The sequence below is a fragment of the Sciurus carolinensis genome, unplaced genomic scaffold (genome assembly GCF_902686445.1).
Source record: "Sciurus carolinensis unplaced genomic scaffold, mSciCar1.2, whole genome shotgun sequence".
NCBI lineage: Eukaryota > Metazoa > Chordata > Mammalia > Rodentia > Sciuridae > Sciurus > Sciurus carolinensis.
Genome location: NW_025920136.1, coordinates 695,171 through 714,248, shown reverse-complemented (window position 1 = coordinate 714,248; position 19,078 = coordinate 695,171). Strand labels below are relative to the sequence as shown.

General features: G+C 39.8%; 1 long non-coding RNA gene across 1 annotated transcript in view; it reads left to right on the top strand.

Moving 5' to 3' along the window:
• Window positions 1–684: 684 nt before the first annotated feature.
• Window positions 685–19,078, top strand: part of LOC124974170 (uncharacterized) — a 60,364-nt gene continuing 41,970 nt past the window's right edge. The window contains exons 1-3 of the long non-coding RNA XR_007106758.1: window positions 685–967; window positions 1,578–1,715; window positions 4,718–4,814. This is a non-coding gene — a long non-coding RNA (uncharacterized LOC124974170). The remainder of the gene's footprint in view (window positions 968–1,577; window positions 1,716–4,717; window positions 4,815–19,078) is intronic.

Genomic DNA, 19,078 nt, shown 5'->3' with positions numbered 1-19,078 from the left:
CCATGAAAAAAGTTGATTCTTGGACAAACATCTTTTCAATGTCTATACAAATCAGGTAGACATAAGTTTACTTTTGCTCTGAAGGCATTTGTGACATCTAAAAGATCGTAAAAATTGGACTAAACAACTAGAGTATGAAGAGCTACCTCCTTGTGGTTTCTGTCATTATTTGAAGCAACAGGGCCCTGTTCAAACCATTGAATCCTGAGTTGGAAATACATCTATGGACTTGGGGTTTGCAATAGTTAATAGTCTATCCAATTCTGGACACAAGCAACTTTTGGGGCTGCAAATCTTTGTGGAGAGAATGAGGGCAAATGAAAACTAGACATAAAAGGGGAGTGAGAAAATATGATCCATATTCTAAGAAAGATCAGTGCTCAAGGTGGATGTGATGTGTTAAGGACCATGTCAGAAATAAACACACAGCACAGCGAGCCTGACTTGCACATACTGCACCAAACATGCTAGAGTCGCAGCTAGGAAAGTCAGAAAGCCAGTGTGCTTTTTCTACCCCTTGGAAAGAGCTGGCCATGAGCATGGGCCTAGGGATTAGGGGCGGTGACTCCCGCCGCTCTCCTACACTGTTCGCTGGGCCCGGAATTTGGAGAGGATCCTGGTTGCGCAACGTGCACGCATGCGCGAGTGCGCACGTGGGCCGCTCCGACCCCCAGATGCCAGCACTACCAGATCAATCCGGGCTCTGGACTGGCCGGCGGAGAAAAGACTTAGCGGCTGATCCCCGCCCAGGCGAGGGGAGGGACCCCGCTTGCCCGGCCACTCGTGTGTCCGCGCCAGGCTCGCTGCCACGCTGGTAAAAGCAAAAGGACCCAAACCCTGCTTTCCCTGCCCGCGTTCCTGCCCCTGCTTGGCCGCTCGGGCCTCCCAGCGCAGCGGTCTCACCTCCAGCGGACACGAGCTTCACGGGAGGGGCGCTTCCCTATGAAGATGCCTCCAGCTGCTCCAGGTACAGACCTGCCAGCTCACCTCCCCTGGTGCCCCGCCTCCGTCTCCCTGTGCCACTTTGTCCGGTTGCAGCCCTCCCAGTCCATGTCTCTCTTTCCCTTTCTGCAGCCCCACGGAGGCCCTTGTGCTGTCTGCGGCCCATGGTGTCCCGTGCTGGTCCGTCGACCCTCGCGGGGGTGCGATGACCTCCTTGGTACTTCCCTTTCCGCTCCTATCAAGCTGTGCGCCCAGGAGGGGGACCCCTGGTTACCTGGTCCCGGGCTTCCTGCGCGGTTTCCCTTCCGTGCCCACTGGCCTCTTTGGGGTCCACGTTGGGGAAAGCTCGCACCGAAATTCTTTATTTATCCAAAGGGTTTTCGGCGGCGTGTAATTCACCCCTCTTGCGCCAACAACCCTCCGCGTCTCCTAGTCCTCTCATTCCTTCCCATTACCGGATTCCTTGGCCTCACTGTGTCCACGAGTTCCTTTACTCTGTGCCAGTCTTAGTGTTTCTCGGGTTCTTTCTGGAGGAAGGTGGGGCGGTGGGTGTGAGAGAACAATGGGGACCTGCTTTTCTGGTTGCTGAATGCCTGTGCAGGCTTAAAGGGAGCAGTTTCCTTGATGTTCTTCAGGGAGGCAGCAGGAACAGATGCCGGCTAGATCTCAAAACTACTGTAGTGGAGGCTTTTATTTTGAGGCACATGCGATTTTGTAAAATACTCCCTGAAGATAACCAGTGAGACACCATCTCTGGAGAAAGCATCCTTTTCGTGAGTACTAACAGGCTGCCCTTTCTCTTTCCGTGGTTCCCCCCAAAGTATGGAATGATAGAAAAGGTGCATGATTCCTGTTCTGTCTTCCTGTTGCAGAAGCTCTCAGTGGCTGAATCACAGAATGCCATTTTTTCTGAAAGAATATCTTTCGCTCAAATTGCCTGTGTTGGATAACATACCCACTCCTCAGGAACACCAGGAGAAAACTCTGACCTAGGTTGATTTTACCTGTTGTTTCTAACTGCAACCTAACATTGTATTGGTGGCAATACACCAATTGCCTAAAAACTGTCATTTCTCTAAAACACAAAGATCATCAGCTCTTCAAGGAAAGGAAAATGCAAAAGGAAAAATGTATTTGGTTACATACCTATGGTAATAGGGGTCAAAACTAAATCAAGGACAAATCCCTACCCTCAGTAGAAATCTGATCCTCTCTAGGCCCGCTGGATACTTTGTCATCACCATCTCCAGAAAATCCTTTCAAGATCCTGGTTACAGTTTCCTAAGAAATGCACTATTATATTGAATGGTACACCACCTGAACAGAAATACCAAATAACTGCAAATGGTAATAAGGGAGGGAGAGTGGAGGACAAACTCTTTGATCAGTACAGCATATTTCGGCCTGGCACCTACATCGGAACAACACTGATGCAAAAACATCTACACCCATTGAAAATGCTTGACAGTGAACACAGGGTCTGCCTTCATTCTTTTTAAAAAACACTAGTTCCAATACAGCTCACCTGCCACCAACACAATTTTAGAGAAATGACAGTTTTAGAGAAATGACAGTTTTTAGACCTCTTGAGACTTAAGTAATTTTTTTCTGCTAAGTTCATAAAGAAATAGAGGAGGTAAGTCTCATTTTTCAAGTAACATTTACTACATTTTTAGTTAAAAATAAATATTCAGTTTGTAATTTTTATTTTTAGCAATTCTGGGTTCAAGATAAAATTTAATAACTTGGTAGATTGGAAAAAGAATAATTGAGTGTAATTAGAGGAGCATATTTAAGCTGCAGTAGCCCACATAATTAAGGCCAAGCTGTGTGTGTATAAAAGAACTCATTTGTGTAGTCTTACAAGGCTAATGGAAGCATTGCTGAAACTTTATAAATAATGTAAGTTGTGTATAATGTAGAGTCTACAGAGATGGCAGAGAAAGCATCATTACCAGCCTTTTCAATTTGCTTGAGATCTTAACTGATTTACAGCACTGAAGTGGTACAAAGTGATACATTAGGATGACATGGGGTATGCCTGTGAAGCTGTATGATGTCAGCCTATTAGTTCAGTCATTATAATTAAGCCATATTAGAGGGGTAGCTAAGCAGAGTCTGGCATTATACTTCAGACATGGGTGCTACATTAATTATGTTCATAATGTAAAGGCCAAGATAGCCAAGAACAGTAGTGTTTCTGAAGGAGGGAAAGCCTTACAGAACTATGAATTGCCCAGGGAAAAATTGAAGATAAATGCAGAGATGTTCAGTGTGCATTGATCAAGTCGCTTCCCACTTGATGGAATAGAAACAAGTGCTTTGGTGCTGGCCCTTTGCACATCTGGTCTGTGTATTGAATCATGCTTTACATGAGCTTGAATTTAACTTGGCTTTAGGGGACCTTCTACAATATCAAAGGACCACATACTTCTTTATCTCTGATCCTTTCATTAACACTGAGTTTGTACTGTATTGATGCATGAGTTGACATGTTATTTCTCTAACTCATCAGTGACCAGATTGCCATTAAACACAAAGATATTTGCATTGAACATATAAGAAATTTAGGAAAAGAACATCCTTGCTTTTGCTCAAATTTTTTAGGTTCCTTTTTTAGTTTATGGATCCTCTGTGGCCATGTAGTCTAGTAAAGTAGCCCCATAGTTACATATGGTTATTTGTTTAAATTAATTAAAATTAAATTTAAATTATTTCTCAGCACTGCCAATGTTTTAAGTGCTCAATAGCCACACGTGACGCATGGCTTCTATATTGAGCAGTGTGTATATAGGATAGTACCATTATCATAGAAAGGTCTAGATAGTGCTTCCTGAGGATCTTCCCCTCTCTTCTTACTTGTCTCCTCTACTAGTGAATTTGGGAGGTTGAAGGAGACAGACATATATTGGTTAATTTAAATGCTCTAGTTAAAACACAGTTTGGAAGTGATATTTGAAGCTAGTGGATAAATGACTTCTGCAGATCTTATTTGTCATTAATGTCATGGATTCTAATTTGATTTATAGCATGGTGTAAGAGAAATAATTGCACTTTTTTTTCACAGAATTTTTACCACATGCCATGCCAGGCATTATTTTTAATAGTTTTAAGCCTCAAAACTTCCCCTAAGAACTATTGTCACATTTTACAGATAAACTGAGGCCAGAGCGGTTGGTTGTCTTCCCTCAGGCTCATAACTAGTGAGTGATTATGATTTATCATCTTAGCTGGGATCCAGACAAGGCAGCCTGACTCCAAACCCACAACCTTAGCTGTGCTTTTGGTTTGCATCTAGAGCACCCAGTTAGGCATTGTGTGGCGGTGCTTTACTATGCCAGTGTAGACATGACTTGTCTTACTTTTTAGGCCTCTAGATATATTTTCCCTCTTGTTCTTTTTTGGGACTCTCTTCTGTTGTCCCTTTGTAAATGTTTAAAAGGGAAAAGTAATTTTAATATTTATCTAAGCAACACATAATTTGAAGAAAATCTGACATAGAAGTAACGCATTTCAAAGCCCAGTTTTTTCTTTCATCTTTTCTGTATAATTCCTGCTGCTTTTCTTGAGTTTTATTGTATAATCACAAGGTAATGGGTACTTATGAAGAAAGTTGTAGTAGTTCAGTTTATCTCATTGACATTACCCTGTTTTTCCTGAGTGGTTAAACATGCATCTTGAGGTAAGTCTAGTTCATTGCAAATTCCTTGGGGATTTTTTGGGTAAACGTTTGAGTATTCTTTTGATTAATGTCTTACCTTTCACTTGTTCTCAGGGTTTTGAATGAAGTGGTGGACTGTTTAAGAATCTGACAAAACCAAGAGTCCTGAATCTTCTCTTCCATCCTCCCATCTAAAAATGTCCACGTCCTGGTGAGTTTGTATATATACTTATGTAGCCCCAGTGCATGGTCCTTCAGATGAAGTACATCCATGGGACTGTCTTGCCAGGCGCTTTCATAAACAATGACTTGTGACTGCCTATTTAGAAATGTTTGATGTTTAAAGTTGCTTTAAAGGCTTTCTAATCCAGATGGCTCATGTTGAGATGAGCAGTGTGAGGCTGAGAGAAGATGACCTGCTTGTATAAATTTACCCACGTAGTGTTTGCAAGCAGGAAAGCCAACCCCAGATCCTCCTAGTGTTGTTGAGCATTCTTTATTATTATTATAATTATTATTATTTACATGATAGTAGAGTATATTTTGAAATATTATACATACATAGAATAACTTGTTCCAATTACTATTCCATGATTGCACTTTTGTGATTTTGATTTGCATGTAATGCACCCAGACAGGCATTGTGTGGTTTACTTGGTGGTGTGTTTATATATGAGGACAGGGTGTTTTTTCCTTCTACACTCCCTACATTTCTGAGGCTTTGTAATGAGCATGTCCAGTAGAGCTTGGGCGAAAGGAGGGGAAATGAGTGTTTATTTGACATGATACTGACAGCTATATAGAAATCAAGTCTGACAGAGAGAATTTGTTTCTCCATGTTGAAATTGATATTTTTCTTTCATTCTAGAAATGGAAAAGGAAAACCCTATGTCTAATTTAATCAATAGGACCTTATTAGAAAATGGGAGTTCCAAGGTTGTATAAACTTCAGATTAAACCAGACAGTTCTGACATAGGGATACATGAAACTCCTGCAGACTCCCCAAAGCAGATCACATTCTCCACCAAAAGCTGAAGTTTGGGGTCTTTAGAGAAGGGCTAGGGGGCACTAGGGAGAGAGTTGGAAATGTGTGAGAAGACAAAGGATAATTTAATTGTAAAATGGTAGAGAAAATTGGTATGAAGTCATAAAGCAACTGTGAGGTAGAAGTGCTCTGATACTTCTCTGTATGTGGCTTTAATTGATGGTATCATGATGGCAGGGTGTGCTTTGGAAACAGGGCCATTGCCTCTGGGCCTCAAACTGAAAGCTCTTGACTCCATATCTGCCTTTTCTGCTGTTATCTGGTTAGATAAATACTCAGTTTGATGAGGTGATCTCTTATTTGATTTGAGGGAAAAATACCTAAAGTATTTTTAACACTTAAAACCTATAGCATCCTTTAAAAAGAAAAGAAAAAGATAGTGCTAAATAGCATGTATTACTTACCATCTAAGTTAAATTCTTCATTGATATATGCATTAAGGTAATGTCAGTTTTATAGCAGTTAGTTTTATAGGAAAAAAGTAACATTTACTTCTGATGCTCACTGACTTGCAGAAATAAGCAGACTCTAGAATATTTGATTGCATAAGGGACTTAGATCTTTTGGATAGAAAGAGCAAAAGCTTTTGTAAATGGTACCTCAGAAGTCACTGGAAGTACAGTATTGGAATAATTGAGCATCTCTGCCAGTTTTTTTCATCAACTAAAAACTTCAGAGAAAACTCTCTTGAAAATAAAACTTTCTACCCTCTTAAGGTCTGAGGAGTCTGCCTGGTGTGATTCTCCCAAATCTCTTCTGCTTGGTTCTTGGTGTTTGGAAAAGGACTTTTATCCTTTTATAAGAACCCAGGTCTGTGGTATAGTGGATTGGTTTCTTAACTTTTTTTTGGACAAGAGACCTGAATTTAAAGAAAGAGCACATATACTACAAGTATAAATTATGCATATGTGTGTTTTTGAGCTCAAGATGTAAATATTCAGTCATATTTGAGAATTGGGATATAAGAGTCTGCCTATTGATTTGAAAATATATTTTATTTATGTATGTTTATATATATTTACATATTTATAAGTATGAATATATTTATTATATATTTTGAAAATATATTTTATACAAAATTTTTAAAGCTATATTTATAGTTTCTCCTAATTTTAGGGCTAGTCTACTATTGATACTTTTTTCCTACAATCTCAGATATAGTTACTCATACTATTCATTCATTTTCCTGTTCTGGTCTATCTTTTGTGGTTTCTGTGGTACACTTATGTAAAGTGGAAGTATTTCAGACCCTGTATAGCTTTTTCCTTTCAATTTCAAACACCACAAAAAAAGAACTGTCTTTGAACTATTGTAATAGAGTATTAAATTATTCATTTAGCTAAATGCAAGATCATTTGTTTAGAGCAAAGGAAAACATCATTTTTAATGAAGGAGGAATATTAAATACACCCATATTTGGTAATTTTGGTGTGGTATTGTTATAAGTACATGTTCTTAATTTATTCAGTGAATATTTGTTAGTTCTAAGAGGCACAATAATTTAAGACACAATAATGAACACTTAACTGCAACAACATTGTAGGAATTATAACAAGGTAATGTAGGAGTGAGCTATGCTGTAGCTCATGAGAAGATCGCCATGGTATGGAGGGACACATGGTTTTGCACAGGTTGGATGGAGACACTGCTGGGCACAGAGTGCTTGGGAGATCAGCACAGGTGCTGAATAGGCTGGGGCAGCACTCTCTGATAGAAGCAGATGTTCTGTGTCTGTGCTAATAAAATAGCTATGGCTACAGGAGTCTACCAAGCACTTAGAAAGTGGCCAGGACAACTGGGAGCTGCATTTTTTTTTTTTGTCCTAACTTACTTCTGTTTCAGTAGCCATGATAGCTGTCATGGAGCAGCCCAGGTATGGTGACTGGTGAGCATCTCTACCTGACCTCTCTGGTGTTCCCAGTGGAACCCAGCAGGGTGAGGCAGAGGAGATGTTCAGAATGGATGGATTGGGATGGGACAGTTTGAAGGTCTTGATGTGTTAGAATAGGAAGAACTGGGAAGTCACTGAAAGTGTTGGGCTTGCAGTTGGGATTAGGAGCAGGTAGAACTTAGATACCTGGAGATTTATAAGAAAGCTATTGAATTATCTGTGTGTTATTAAATTTCTGGTGAAAGTAGAAGTGGAAAAATGAGGAGTTTTGCAGGCAAAATGGCAGAGACTGGTGATTGGCTATGGAATAAAAAGAGAAGTCAGAGTTGGATCTTAAATTTCCAACCTTAGCAGGGGAGAAATGGTTGTGGAAGGAGAGAGACTTGTATAAATGATAAGTTGGGGTTGACTAGACATGTTGAATTTAATGTGGGGTGACTGAGTGTTCTTCAGGTACATTGCAGGTGCATACCTGAAGTTTAGGGAAGAGTTCTGAGCTTTGTGTGGGTTCCCTTGGCAGCTGCCTGCTTCTAATTCTGAGGGACCCATGAATAAAGAAACAGCCAGTGCTTTGACTGCATTGGAGCCCACAGGAGTTAGGAGAAGGAAGAGACCTGTGTGAAATAGACAAAAAAGAAGGAACTGGAAGAAAGGTAGAAAGTCAGAGGAGAGCTGAAACCAGGAAGCTGTGGGAAGAAACTCCAGAGTAGGTCTAGAGAGGGAAGTTTGAGTTTCAGGGTGAAGGAGTGAAGGTCACATGACCAAATGAATGCATTGGCAAGTCTGCTAAAGCAGCAGAATGGGGGTCCAGGTTAGAGGAATGCACACTGCAGGGCTCATGCCTGCCACCACTGTCCCAGGAGGCAAGTAAATTCCTGTGTCAGGGTGGAGAGGTAAGGGAATCAGCAAATGGCAGGGGAGTTTAAGACTCTGGAGAAGTTTTGGAAGAATTGTTGTAGATAGTATTTCAGAGAGTTGAGAGAGGATTCAAGTTCTAAATAGTGGATGAAAAGTCTGGGGTGAGCAGAGGCACTGCCTTCTAGAGTCACTCTGGCATGGTGGACCTGGGGATAGCAAACAGGGTCAGAGGTGGGACCCTACAGTCAGGTTGCCAGGGCTTAAATCCAGGCCCAGCACTTGCATTTGCAAAGCTACAATTAGCTTTTGCTTCTCTCTTATCAGAAAGAAGAAAGGCAATAATATCTGTCTCAGAATTGCTACAGAGATGAAATTAGTTATTCTTCCATATTTCATCTAATTTGAGGTGTTGCTAATTGTGACACATTATTTTCTGTACCACTGAGTGGGAAAACTGTCAGTAAACACAAATGTACAACAAATTGTAAACTTTCATGGCTTCAGTGATGTTAAAACGGTAGAGATGCATCTCACAGTCAGTGAAATGCAGAATATGTGAAAGACTTAGCATAGGTCTTGGCACATAATAAACATTGATGTATTATGTTAACTATTTATAAAAATCACTGTTTTTTAGAGTCTAGAATTAAAATGTTAATGAGGGCAATATTGCGTCCATCTAGATAAGATAGCCTAATGGATTAAATGAATTGCGAGGAGTTATGAAGTGGGTGTCCTGGTAATGAAATTGTGAGATATCAAGTTTGGGAATTTGTAGATAGAGTGTTTTCCTGATAGTTCTAGGTAAAGGTCTTAAAGAAAAGTATAGCAATTGAGCTAAGGGAAGAATCCCTTTCATGATTTACAGAAGTTATCTTAAAATAATAGCTTTTAAAATAACTATTTTAATTTTTTATTGCTTTTCTTAACTGCATTCATTAGTGTTAATTATTTCTTCATTATAGCAATACATGCTTAGTGAAGGAAAATTCTGGCCTGAATTCTTACCCTAGTGGGAGATGGAAAGGGAGAGATTGATTTCCATCAGTTTGGGGGCATTATTAGTAGCCAACTACAGAGTACTTCTCCCTGTGCTCCAAGGGCAGAAAGCATAAAGGAAAATTTTTATAGATTTGACAGCATTGATATGACCAATCACACAAACACGGCCTGAAAGATAGCAGATTGAAAGCAGTTATTTTTCTTTGTAAGAAACTTTAAAAAATAATAGGAAATACTACCCTAATAGAAAAATATAGGAAAGGGATATGAACAAGTAATTCAAGAATAAATAAAATACAAATTAATAAACATAAAATGTTCTGTTGGGTTCTGTATAAGACTACTCACTGGCATGGGAATGATACCTTATCTTTTATTTTGTTTTTCTGTATGGACCAAAAAGTGTCAATCTGGGAACACTTGACTTCCCTCACTGAAGAAAAGGCGAATCTTAAGAGACTCTGGAATTACAAGGAGGGACACGATGTATCTATTATACATATCTAACAATGTGTATTATCCATATGTATGCGTACACACACACACACACACACACACGCACATTGTGTATGTAGTTGTGTGCATGTATACATATTGGACTTACATAACTTCTGTAAAGCAGGCCTTTTCCATCCCGTTTCTGTGATATTACCCTGCTTCCCTCATGACATGATTTTGGGCTTGGAATGTCCTTATTAGAATATGAGGTATTTTTAACCCTTTCTGGGCTGTCAGTTATATGCATATTTCTCAATCAACTGGCATGATTGATGAGCCTTAAAAACACCAGTCCTCCCTAGAGCATTTTGAAACAGGCCTCTCTCCCATCTATGTATGTTGCAGTGTGAGATTTTATGGTGGCATTTACTGATTCACATGAGGCACAGTGGTGTCTTTGAATATGGTTTTGATTATTGAGATGGACTGGTTTATGAGGTATTAAAGTAAAGAGAAAAATTTCCCATGTAGTGAAATCTCTTATAAAGTAAGTTTCACATCAGCATTTGATTTTCCAGATTTTTCCCTCTTGGGTAACAGTTAGTGGTCATGGGTCTAAAAGTCTTTTCATGTGCTGCCCATAAGGAAGACGTCTGCTGGTGACTTAGTAGGATCCTTCTTAACTGAGTCATATTGTCTTACCTCAGCATTAAGTGGACTCTTAGCTCACTACTAGACAGTGTCAGAATTTTTCTGCATCTTCAGCCTCATCACATCACCTTTCTTTTAATTACCTGCAAATATTTCAAAGTTGTGGGGGGTGGTGGATAGGGAGCTTGAAAAATCTCCCCTACAGGCTAATCATTGGCCAGCCACTCAACCATAAGTGTGTTTTGAATGATGAGTCACTGGGAGTATAGGCCCTGAACTGGTGCGCACTGGTCCAACCTGTCACTCAAACTCTCTAAGCTAAGTTGGAGAGGGAGGGTAAATGCCAGGTTCTTAATTTTATTATAGACAGTAGCTTTGTGTGAAAGGGAGTAACAGTGCAATGAATGTTGCTATAGGAATTGTACATTTAGCCCTTTTGAAACTCAGGACAGCCGATGGTATATAGCTCACCATGTCCTAGGTTATAACTTACTGTTTGATTTTTGCCCATTACTGGCTTTGCAGTCTGCCATAATTAATAACAACCTCTTTATTTCCCCTGAATTCAAGTTTATGTACTCAGGACATTAGTTCAAGCATGAAGGAACATTTGATTGATTTTAATTTTTTTTTCTGTTAACTGAGCAGAATCAATTATCATTTTAATTATTGGCACAAAAAATGGTATAGCATTTATTTGCATTTAAATAGTGGAAAGTAGTCAAATGGTGTGGCCCAGATATTGCTGTGTTCTAGGAAAGTATTTAAAAAGAGCACATCCTGAGTGTGGGGTTTTCTTTTGAAGCTAGCAATAAACAATTCAGCAAGTACTTCACATGTTAGTACCATGCATCCATCATGCGGCCATGCGTGTAGAGGAGAAGACAGTGCAATCCTAATCTCTACTTTACAGAAGCAGTGATATAAAAAAGTTAAATGACAAGCCTTTGTTGTGATGTTACTTGGTCTTAGATTGAAGGTATGTCACTTCAGGTGGGATAGGGTCTCCCGATCAAGGGATTGGGAAAGAAGTTTGATGTAATTGGTGGGACTTTCTCTTCCTGCCTGCTTTTCTTACTTAGTTCATTCTCAGCAAGTTTTTGAGTGTCTGTATGTTTATATTTGTATTCATAGCGTATTGCATATACAGTTTGATAAAGTTGAGATACAGAGTGTAAATGTAGGATCTTGTAACTCTGAGGAACAGTACAAACCTGCTTGTTCAGTCTGGCTTCTGTTGGGACATCTCGATTCCAGCTATTGCACTAACTCTGGACCGAGTCCCCTGAAGGTATGGGCAGAGTCTTCTGATCCTGGTGTTGGTACCTTGTGAAGCACAGTGCTGCCCACATCTGGATGTCAGAGTCCCATGAACAGTCCCCCACCCTTGAGAGGACCCTCTTCCAGGGTTATATTGGGATGCTTTTAAAAAGTCTTCCTGGGACTACACTACACTAGTTGCTCATGGCTTGCATGTTTCCATTTTGATGTTTTTAAAAACATGCCTGGAAATGTGTTCTGGTGCCTGTGAGTGCTGTGGGTGTGAGCCATTCAGGTCTTCTTCTCACAGGAGCACTTGAGAGACAGAGGAGCCTGTCCTAGGTGCTCAGGCATGCTATTTAAGAGCCAGGCTGACTTTTGTTCCCTCTTTTCCCTTTGAGGAGAAGAGAGAACAGCTCTGTGTCTTTGACATATTCCCCTTATCCCTGGAAGCATCCAGCACTTCTTTGATTCTGAGTCTAGAAGTGCAACTACACAAAGCTGCTGAGGTTTCAGAAAGAGGAGAGGGAGAGAGTGGAATAGAGCTGTGTTTGCCCAGCAGGGCCGAGGAAAAGTTCTGTCATACTGGGGTGAGTGGGTAGAAAGAGGGGCCTCACTGCTGGCATCTGGTAGGTAGGGGCCTGTGAGGCTAGCTGGTCTCCTCATGATGCTGAAACCGACACAGCTGGGGTGGAGGATGGAGAAGGGGTCTGGAGGCAGGTGGATAGCTGACCATGTGGTTGCCGTAGCTTACAAGTTCACTTTATCTCCCTGTGCTCCTTACCCCTCAACCCCAGTCCTCCAGAATCTGAGGAACACTGCGACTTACAGCTCTACACCAGGCATTGCAGTGGATACTGCAGTGTTTTACTTTATTGAAATGGGATATTTGATAAGTATTACCCAAAGGGAAAAATGAGCCACTAATTTTTTGTATTATTTTGTTTGTTTGCCATAAAGGACCTTATAAATAATCCATGAGAATGTAAAGAAATTGAATTTCTTAAAAAGAGTTTAATTTCAACATTCCACAGACTCATCATAAGAAAAGGATATTAAGAGTTTAGCACAGGCATGAGCTGTTGATGTGAAGCCAAGGTCCAATTTCCTCTTGTCAAATTATAACTTCAGTTTATTCTAAGCTCTTTAGATGAAAATTAATTTCATTTTGTCATTTCTGCCCTGGTAACATTGTTGGTTTTTACATGTTCTAGGAAAGTGGGATGGTATCATGAAGGAAAATTACAAAACTCAAAAATGAGTTGGGAAGGGAAGCATTAGAGGGATGAAAACAAAACTAGAAGCAAATCGTCACTTGTGGATCCTTCAGCTTTATCATCAGGAAAGGAGGAGATTGCTAGGGAGAAGGGGTGGTGCATGGGCCTAGGCACAGTCCTTAGCATATCTGACCCTCACTTTTGTCATCTTTCACAGGAACCTCATCATGATGGGAGAGGTGGCACAGGTCAAGTGCCTGCATGGTGGTGATGGTGGGGAGAATGTGGAGATTTTCATTTTTTTGAATACTTGAGCTGTGTTCAAGATTGACAGGGACTGGCACTGGCCCTGGTGATGTTTCCCATAGAGCCATCTGCACAGCACTCTTTCCCTTCGAAATTAGTGGCAAGAGTGACAAAAGTGTTTTCTCAAGCTGGGATGTTTCAGATACCTTCTAAAAAGTCCTGTTTCTTGCTGATACTGTAAATTCCAAGAGAAGGATAAAGTGAATCACGTGTTAAAGGTTTTCATAATATGAGAAAACTATGAGGATTAACTGTCATCCACTTACATATTTTCCACAAGTTTTGAATCTCCAATAGTCAGTTCTGTCAGATTTACTATCTTCTCAGTCCACATAACAGCTTTATCATTGTAAGACAAATAGAAGTAGTTAGAAGATTTCTTGGTTAAATCTCAATGCATTCCAAAGCAGAAATTGATTTTTGCTGAGGTTGCTTGGGAATATCCATTCCATTTTTCATATCCCATGGCGTGACTGGTTGGTAGTTAATTGAACTCATTTAGATTTCCATTGCAAGGTGAGCAACATGAAGCTGGGGGTGCATGGGACTTGCAGTGGTAGCAAAGGAAATGGCACAGGCTGTTGGCCATTGTGCCTGAACATGTGTTCCTCCATCGATGAGCAGTCCAATATACTGCTGTGATCTTACCACAGGGCATCCTATTAGATGTTTCCCTATGCCTCTCATGCACACATTATTTCTGTGAGCATGGTGGTGGTAGAAACAGTATCATTCTCCTCTTCATTCTGTACATCTTTTTGATGGTAGTAAGTTCTTAGTTAATATTTTCAGTTATAGTTGGTGTCTTAGATGTTGAACCCATACAAGAGGAGAACTTGGGTTCTCAGGCCTTTGCAGAGCAGTGCATTGGTTTTTCAGTTCTGATTGGTAAGTCTGTCACTATAGGGAAGTTATGGGATAGGAGTGGGCTGAACTTGTCATCGAAGGTACCAAAGGCCTAGATTTATGGTACAGGTCCACCTGGTTGTGTGGACAGTACTTACCTAGATCTGAAGAGTTAGTTCTCTAAAAGCAGGGGAGAACTTTCTTCTTTTAGCTTTTAGCTTAAGAGAGCTCTTACTACTCAGGAAGAGGGTGCTTTGGAGGTGGTCAAGTGAACAATTGTTTGTCCACTCCAGTTTTTGTCGGGTTGAAAACTGAGTGTCATTGATTGTCACATAGGGTGATATCTGACTGATCTTAATGTCTCATTCTCCTAGTGGTTATATAAATGTTGATTTCTATACATTTTATTTTTCCAAGTGCCAATCTGTATACTAGAAAAAAATCATGATCAAATTACTCTTGGAGATATTTGAATAATACAGAATGTTTTTTTCTTAGAAATTCATACATTAAGGATTTCAACGGACCTTAGAATTTTTAGCAGAAAGAGTATATATTTCTCTTTCATTAAATGAAGTTTTTGATCATGTGGCTGAACTTCTTAATGAAAGAGTACACTCCCATCCATTATCCCATGCACCCAGAATTGGGTCACATGTTCCACTGCTGGGTACAGGATGCAGTTCTGTGAGAATCCCCATTCTTATCTTGGCTTCTGTTAATGTGTGGTTTCTGTGTCAGGAATTTTAGGATGTCTCTGGAAAAAACCTCCTTGGGAATAATTATCTGTTTTGACAATTCTGCTTTCGTTAGAATTGCACAGCTGACTTTAGTACCTAAGTGAAATCAAGCAGTAATGGAAGTTGCATTACAGGTCCCTTGGTATGTTTCCCTTTGACCCTTTTTGATGTCTTAATTCAGGTATCTTAGAAGGCAGGAATTAACTTCATCAGTCTTTGAACCCTGTCTAAAATTGGATGCTAGGCTAGATCACATATATCTTTCCACAGTGCTAATTAATATAAGCACTGATCACTTTGTGCAACTTACCTCCTACCCTGAGGTGTTTTACATCTCCATGGCATCAAGTGAGCATCCAGCAGAATGGTTTTATGGCGTAAAAACACAGAACTACAAAATTCAATAGTTGACTCATTAGCACTGTGAAGCCCCCTTGTGCATATGCTGTAAGTGCTCAGGTCTTGCTTTTTCAGTCTATCTGTTTAAGAAGGTAGCTCCCTAGCATAAGCCTGGGCATATGTGTACAATTGGTTTATTGAGTTACTATGAACTTGTCCTTTTTTCTTGAATAACTTATCCAGCTGTTACACAGTTGCAAAGCAAAGTTAATTGATAACATTTGTAGTGAACCAAAGAACAAGTGAGGGGAAAGGTGAGCCCCTTGCCTCAGTGACTGTAGGCCACTTACCTTCAGTCAGTTGCCTTTTTTATAAGGTAGGAGTCTGATTTTTGTTCCCTAGTCATATTATGGATCCATATTTTATCTTACTGAATAATTGTGTCCTCAGTATTTAATGGACTCATTTATACTGTCTAGTTGCCTGGTTTCCATGCCAGTGCAAGAATTGTAAAACAGCCTCTCACTGAAGCTGATAGAGTATTGGCCATTTTTTGCCTTCCTCTCCCATCTTTATCTTAAAGCTTCAGTCGTCCCCTGGCATCTGTAGGTGGTTGGGTCCAGGATCCCCAAGGATACCAAAATATGCATGCCTGAGTCCCTTATATAAAATGGCCTATAATTTGTATGTAACCCATGCATTTCATTCCCTATGCTTTAAATCATCTCTGTAATATCTAGTTCAATGTAAATGCTGTGCAAATAGTTGTATTGTTTAGGGAGCACATATATGTGGGACGCATGTACAGTTTTTTTTTTTTTTTAATTTTCTATCTATCGTTGGTTGAATCCACAAGTACAGAACCCATGGGCATTGAGGGCCAACTGTACCTTCAGACACAAGCTAAAATAAATCGTCCTTTAGAACTTCCTGTGGGAAACTGGGATCTGTAAGGTGTGGAGTGATGGAGACTATATCATTGTCACACTCACAATTGGATAATTACATGCTTCTTTATTTGATGAGGCCATGGTGGAGAGAATTCCATGGCTCATTAGGTGTTCTTTAAATGTGAAACTGGTTACACAGCTCTTAGAAGTATTTAAAAATTCCTTGATTTTTTTCTTTTAAACAATAAGCAATAAAAAAAAGAAGAAAAAAATTTTTTTTCTCTTTAACAATAAGAAATAGTATATCTAAGGAGGATCATTATAAGGACATCTTCTAGGTATTATAAGGATGTCTTCTAGCAGACCTAATAGAAATCCTCCTCTTGGGTGAGACTCCATGGGAAAGGCCTCTGAATTAGAACCCAGCCTTAAGCTGCATCATTATTACTTCCAGAACTGGAGCACAGGGTAAGTCAACCTGACTTCTGAGTAGAGTGTATATGTGGCTTTATCTCATGAATTCCTTTGTGTGTGTGTTTTATAATTAGCAAATGTTGGCATAGAAGGACTTTAAAAAAAAGAATTATAATTTTTCACTAAAAAAAAACTTGGAAAAGTTTAGAAAAATAGAATTGATCTTCCAGACTCAGCCACTGTTATTTTAGTATATTTACATATTTGTTCATGTCATATATGCCATTTTATATTTTGCTTATAGTTTTTTCCAAATTGTTTATTTTAATTTTTTGGTACTGGGGATTGAAATCCATGGGTGCTTTACCACCGAGCTATACCCCTAGTCCTTTTATTTTTGTTTATTATGAGAGGGAGTAGGTCTCACGATTGCTGAGGCTGGCTTCAAACTTGTGATTCTTCTGCCTCAGCAGAAGAAGATTACAGGTGGAGATTACAGGTGTGCACTCCCAAGCTTGGCTACAAAGGACGTTTTTTGTTTTTGTGTGTATAGTGCTGGGGATGGAAGCCAGGGTCTCTTACATGCCAGGCAAGCACTTCATCACTGAGCTACACCCCAAACCCTTTTCAAAATTATTATGTAGTTTTTGTGAACATAATTTTAAGGGCTCTATAGTATTCCATTGAGTGGATTCACATAGTTGACAGCTATTAGAATTTCTCTTTTCTTCTGTTGTAAATCATTCTCTCATAAAAATCATTGTGTGAAACTTTCTTCCCTTTTCACTTTATAATATTCTGAAACAAAGTTCCCTATATTTTTTAAGGCTGTGGGTTTTGGGAGGTAGTGGTTCTTTGCTGGATGGGTGCTTTCTTTTCCATCCATGTGAAGTGTTTGTATTTGGACAAGAGGGAAGAAAATCTCTGTTTGCTGAATCATGTATTTATTTGGCACTTTAGACTGATAAGGTCATTTCACTCTTGACATAAACTAAGGCAGGAAGTATAAAAAGGGACAAAGTATTGGCTATCTTGCCAATGTCATAGTATCATGGACTCATTTGAGTCCCTTATGCAAGGTAGGATACAAGTTTCATTTATTTATAAACCATGCTTAAATCAAGTAGGTAAAAATCAGTCACCAGTCTGTATTTTCTTTTGTCTGTGCATGTTTATATACAAATTTATGTGCAGGTTTATGTTCTTTTCACTTTAAATTTTGCAAATGGCATTTAGCTATTTAAAGTCCAGCTGACTCCTCCAGTTTTGTGAGGTGAAAATTTTAATTTTTAAAAATTTTTTTCTCCCTGTATTGAAGTCTCCCTGTATTGAAGAATAACCTTACCTGTCTTCCTGAAACATAGATTGAATCACATTTAAGACCTCTACTTGTCTCTACAGGAGAGATGCATCAGACCTTTTTCCAGTCATGCCCCTGTCCTTCATATTAGCTTTGTATCATCTCCACCCAAATAAAGCCTGTCACTGTTATCACCTGTTTGCTGGAAGGTAGTGCATTAGAAAGGTGGTTTAAAACCCCAGGTTCTAGAGTCAGGCAAAATGGATTCAGAAATTGGCTCTGCCACTTACAACTCTGTATGTAACTTTGAACCAGATATTTAACTTTTTAATAGTTTACTTTCTTTACAAAATGGGACAACAGCAGCCTTTGCTTCAGAGTTTATTGGTGAGGCCAAAGTAGTCAGTAGATGTAAGGTATGAAACCGTGTCCGTCATGGAATGGGTGCTTACACTGTGAGTTCTGTTGTTTTTGCAAAATTGTGCTCCTCATCCCTGAAGGCCTACCTGATATTTCCCCTTTGAAAAAGCTACCTAGAATTAATTGTTCTTTTCTTTCTTTCTTTTTTTTTTTTTTTTTTTTTTTTTACAGTACTGGGGATCAAACTCAGGGTCTTGTGCTTGCAAGGCAAGCACTCTACCAGCTAAGCTATCTCCCCAGCCCAATTGTTCTTTTCTTTTGTGCACCGTATTAGATTTGCCTTACTCTACATGGGCTGCTGTAATGAAATACTGCAGACTGGGTGGCTCACAAACAACAGAACTTTACTTCTTGCAGTTCTTGAGGTGGAAGTCCAGTATCAAGGCTCGTCAAAGTGGGTGTCTGGTGAGGCACCGTTCCTTCCTTCTAGGCAGATGGCCACTTTCTGTTGCAATCTCACCAAGTGGAAGAGCGGAGACATCTCTCTGGGGTCTTTTGTAAGGGTAGTCATCCCCTCTGAGAGGACTCTTCTTTCATAACCTAAGCCCTCCCAGAGATTTCACCTCCAAGACTATCACCTCTGAAGTTAGAATTTCAGCATAGACATGGTGGGGATGGGGGCACAAACATGCAGACCTCATCATTGTACTTGATTTACAGTGTTTATCACACTGTATCATGGTGAGCAGCATACAAATTTACAGTACATGGACCTTTTTTTCTGATTCTGTGTGCACAGTTAACCTTGGTACTAACAAGGTCTTCTGGCCAAGGTCCTGGAAATGGCCTGATAAAACATTTCAGTACAGTGCCTTGGAGTCAGCAGGCAAGTTAGCAGTTTGCTTTGTGGGAGTCCG